A 5313-nucleotide genomic window follows, 5' to 3' on the forward strand; every position below is an offset into this window, starting at 1 on the left:
ACCAGCTCCTGGTTTGGTTGATTCTTTGAATAGTTCTTTTTGTTTCCACTTGGTTAATTTTATCCCTGAGTTTGATTATTTCCTGCTGTCTATTCTTCTTGGGTGAATTTACTTCCTTTTGTTCTAGAGCTTTTAGGTATGCTGTCAAGCTGCTAGTGTATGCTCTCTCTAGTTTCTATTTGGAGGCACTCAGAGCTATGAGTTTTCCTCTTAGGACTGCTTTCATTGTGTCCTATAAGTTTGAGTATGTTGTAGCTTCATTTTCATTAAACTCTAAAAAGTCTTTAATTTCTGTCTTTATTTCTTTCTTGATCAAGGTATCATTGAATAGAGTGTTCTTCAGCTTCCACATGAATGTTGGCTTTCTATTATTTATGTTGTTATTGAAGGTTCTCTGGGGACCTTGGGACCCTCCACCGAGATCGCACCCAAGATGGCTCGGGGGTGGCACCGACCAGAATGAATCCCAGCCATTGGTCGGGCAGGTGTCCTTTGTCCCTGTCCCTGCTAACACAAGACACTCTGGGTTTTTTGGAACAGATGTTGTGTTCTACTCACGGGTGATCTCAAGATCCTGGGTGTGTTAGGGTCCCTGCAGCATGGAGAGTCTTCTTTCCTGAATTTTTGATCTTAGCCATTATGACTTGTTTGAGGTGGAATCTCAGGGTTGTTTTGATTTGTATTTCCCTGATGACTAAATATGTTTAACTTTTCTTTAGGTGCTTCTCAGCCACTCAGTATTCCTTAGCTGAGAATTCCTTGTTTAGCTTTGTACCCCATATTTTAATAGGGTTATTTGATTCTCTGGAGTCTAACTTCATGAGTTCTTTGTATATATTGCATATTAGACCTCTATCAGATGTAGGATTGGTAAAATCTTTTCCCAATCTGTTGGTTGCCATTTTGTTCTTTTGTTAGTGTCCTTTGCCTTACAGAAGCTTTGCAATTTTATGAGGTCCCATTTGTAAATTCTTTCTCTTAGAGCATAAGCTATTGGTGTTCTGTTCAGGAGATTTTTCCCTGTACCCATGTGTTCAATGTTCACCCCTACTTCCACTTCTATTAGATTCAGTGTATCTGGTTTTATATGAAGGTCATCGATCCACTTCAGCTTGAGCTTTGTACAGGGAGATAAGAATGGATCAATTTGCATTCTTCTACATGTTGACTGTCACTTAAATCAGCACCGTTTGTTGAAAATACTGTCTTTTTTCTCCACTGGATATTTTTAGCTCCTTTGTCAAAGATCAAGTGACCATAGGTGTGTGGGTTCATTTCTGGGTCTTCAATTCTATTCTGTTGATCTACCTTTCTGTCACTGTACCAATACCATGCAGTTTGTTATCACTATTGCTGTATAGTACAGCTTGAGGTCAGGAGTGCTGATTCTCCCAGAAGTAGTTTTATTGTTCAGAATATTTTTCCCTATCCTGGGTTTTTTTCTAAATGAATTTGAGAATTGCTCTTTCTAACTCTATGAAGAAGTGAGTTGGAGTTTTGATGAGGATTGCATTGAATCTGTAGATTCCTTTCAACAATATGACCATTTTATCATATTAATAAATCTAATCCAAGAGTATGGGAGATCTTTCCATCATCTGAGATCTTCCATTTCTTTCTTCAGAGACTTGAAGTTCTTATCATAAAGATTGTTCACTTGCTTGGTTAGTCATACCAAGGTATGACTATTATTTGTGGCTATTGTGAAGGGTGTTGTTCCCTGAATTTCTTTCTTATTCTGTTTATTCTTAGCGTATGGGAAGGCTACTGATTTGTTTGTGTTAATTTTGTATCCAGCCACTTTGCTGAAGTCATTTATCAGCTGTAGGAGTTCTCTGGTAGAATTTTTGGGGTCACTTAAGTATACTATCATATCATCTGCAAATAGTGATATTTAGCTTTCTTCCTTTGCAATTTGTATCCCTTTGACCTCCTTTTTCCTGTCTAATTGCTCTAGCTAGAATTTCAAGTAGTATTTTGAATTGACAGGGAGAGAGTGGGAAACCTTATGTAGTCCCTGATTTTAGTGGAATTGCTTCCAGTTTTTCTCCATTTAGTTCGATGTTGGCTACTGATTTGCGGTCTACTGATTTTACTATGTTTTGGTATTGGCCTTAAATTCCTGATGTTTCCACCACTTTTAACATGAAAGGACATTGAATTTTGTCAAATGCTTTTTCATCATCTAATGTGGTTTCTTTTCTTTGAGTTTGTTTATGTAGTGGATTACGTTGATGGATTTCAATATATTGAACCATCCCTGCATCCCTGGGATGAAACCTACTTGATCATGGTGAGTGTTTTGATACTTTCTTGGAATTGTTTTGCAAGAGTTTTGTTGATTTTTTTAAATTGATATTTAGAAGTGAAATTAGTCTGAAGTTCTCTTCTTCATTGGGTCTTTGTGTGGTTTTGATATCAGCGTAATTGTGGCTTCAAGACCGAATTATGTAACGTTCCTTCTGTTTCTATATCATGAAATAGCTTGAAGCGTATTGGTATTAGGTCTTCTTTGAAGGTCTGATAGAATTCTGCACTAAACACTGGGCATTTTTTGGGGAGACTTTTAAAGACTTGTTCTATTTCCTTAGGGCCTATGGGACTGTTTAGATGGTTTATCTGATCCTGATTTAACTTTGGTACCTGCTATCTATCTAGAATATTGTCCATTTCATCCAGATTTTCCATTTTTGTTGAGTATAGGCTTTTGTTGTATGATCTGATGATTTTTTTGATTTTCTGTGGTTATATCTCCCTTTCCTTTCTGATTTTGTTAATTTGGATACTGTCTCTGTGCCTTCTGGTTAGAGGATTTATCTACTTTGTTGATTTTCTCAAAGAATCAGCTCCTGGTTTTGTTGATTCTTTGTATAGTTCTTTTTGTTTCTACTTGGTTGATGTCAGCCCTGAGTTTAATTATTTCCTGCTTTGTACTTGGGTGTATTTGCTTGTTTTTGTTCTAGAACTTTCAGATGTGCTGTTAATCTGCTAGTGTGTGCTCTCTCCAGTTTCTTTTTGGAGGCATTCAGAGCTATGAGTTTTCCTTTTAGCACTGCTTTCATTGTGTCCCATAAGTTTGGGTATGTTGTGGCTTCATTTTCATTAAATTCTAAAAAGTCTTTAATTTCTGTCTTTATTTCTTCCTTAACTAAGTTATCATTGAGTAGGGCATTTTTCAGCTTCCATGTGTATGTTTGCTTTTTGTTGTTTTGGTTGTTATTGAATACTAGCCTTAGTCCATGGTTATCTGATAGGAGGCATGGGATTATTTTAATCTTCTTATATCTGTTGAGGCCTGTTTTGTGACTGAGTATATGGTTAATTTTGGAGAAGGTTTCATGAGGTGCTGAGAAGAAGGCTTATTCTTTTGTTTTAGGATGGAATGTTCTATAGATATCTGTTAAATCCATTTGGTTCATAAGTTCTGTTAGTTTCAATGTGTCTCTGTTTATTTTCTGTTCCCATGATCTGTCCAGTGGGGGGGGGGTTGAAGTCTCCCACTATCATTGTGTGGGGTTTAATGTGTGCTTTGATCTTTAGTAAAGTTTGTTTTATGAATGTGGGTGTCTTTGCATTTGGAGCATAGATGTTCAGAATTGAGAGTTCATCTTGGTAGATTTTTCCTTTGATGAGTATGAAATGTCCTTCCTTAACTTTTTTTTTTTTTGATAACTTTTGGTTCAAATTCGATTTTATTCAAATTAGAATGGCTATTCCAGCTTGTTTCTTTGGACAATTTGCTTGGAAAACTGTTTTCCAGCGACTTACTCTGAGGTAGTGTCTGTCCTTGTCACTGAAATGCCTTTCTTGTATGCAGCAAAATGCAGGATCCTGGTTACATATCCACTGTGTTAGTCAATGTCTTTTTATTGGGGAACTGAGTCCTTTGATGTTAGGAGATATTAAGGAAAAGTGATTGTTACTTCCTGTTATTTCTGTTGTTAGAGGAGGAATGATATTGTGTGGTCATCTTCTTCTGGGTTTGCTGAAAGAAGATTACTTTCTTGTTTTTTCTAGGGTGTAGTTTCTTCTCTACTTGTGTTTGAGCTTTCCATCTCTTATTTTTTTTGTAGGGCTGGATTTGTGGGAAGATACTGTGTAAATTTGGTTTTGTCATGGGATTTCTTGGTTTATCCATCTATGTTAATTGAGAGTTTTGTTGGGTATAGTAGCCTGCATTGGCATGTTTGTTCTCTTAGGGTCTGTATGAGATTTTTTCCCAGGATCTTCTAGCTTTCATAGGGTCTGGTGAGAAGTCTGGTGTAATTTTGATAGGTCTGCTTTTATATGTTATGTGACCCTTTTCCCTTACTGCTTTTAATATTCTTTCTTTGTTTTGTGTATTTGGTTTTTGTCTATTATATGATGGGAGGAATTTCTTTTCTGGTCCAGTCTATTTGGAGTTCTGTAGGCTTCTTGTATGTTTATGGTAATCTCTTTCTTCAGGTTAGGGAATTTTTTTTTCTAGAATTTTGTTGAAGATATTTACTGACCCTTTAATTTGGGAATCTTCATTCTCTTCTATACCTATTTTCCTTAGGCTTGGTCATCTCGTTGTGTCCTTGATATCCTGGATGTTTTGGGTTAGGAGCTTTTTGCATTTTACATTTTCTTTGACTGTTGTGTCAATGTTTTTTATGGTATCTTCTGCACTTGAGATTCTCTCTTCTAACTCTTGAATCCTGTTGGTGATGCTTGTGTCTATGAATCGTGGTATCTTTCCTAGGTTTTCTATCTCCAGTGTTGTCTCCCTTTGTGATATCTTTATTGTTTCTACTTCCATTTTTAGATCCTGGATGGTTTTGTTCAGTTCCTTCACCTGTTTGTTTGTGTTTTTCCATTAAGTCTTTAAGGAATTTTTGTGTTTCCTTTTTAAGGGCTTCTAGCTGTTTACCTGTTTTCTCTTGTATTTCTTTTCTTTTTTTTTTTTTTTTTCACGAGAATTAAATCGTTTATTGAGTACACATGATAATGGATACACAAGCTTCATTCCCAACTGTTATTTTATCTGATACCGTTATTCAATTTTGATATTGCATAGGGTGTGCCAACAACCATTTTATAACCAAATTGTGACCTTGCTTGGATGACCCTTTCAATGGTGAAACTCATTAAAAGTTACAACAGTAACTGGCAGTTTAACAACATCAAGGTTTTTGAAGACAATGGCTTCTCCACCCAAGCAACCATAAATAAATTCCAAATGGAACTTGGCACCACCCTGAAGGAATTCTAACTTCACACTGTTGGGGAAGTTTACCAAGATGGCTTCAGAATAGACTAACTTTACACAGCACATTAAAAAAAAAAAAA

General features: G+C 36.2%; 1 protein-coding gene across 1 annotated transcript in view; it reads left to right on the plus strand.

Moving 5' to 3' along the window:
• The window catches only part of LOC110312009 (putative ankyrin repeat domain-containing protein 26-like protein), an 82191-nt gene that overhangs the window by 44472 nt on the left and 32406 nt on the right, over positions 1-5313 (plus strand). The window lies entirely within an intron of this gene.

This window comes from Mus caroli, chromosome 16 (assembly GCF_900094665.2).
Source record: "Mus caroli chromosome 16, CAROLI_EIJ_v1.1, whole genome shotgun sequence".
Classification (NCBI taxonomy): domain Eukaryota; kingdom Metazoa; phylum Chordata; class Mammalia; order Rodentia; family Muridae; genus Mus; species Mus caroli.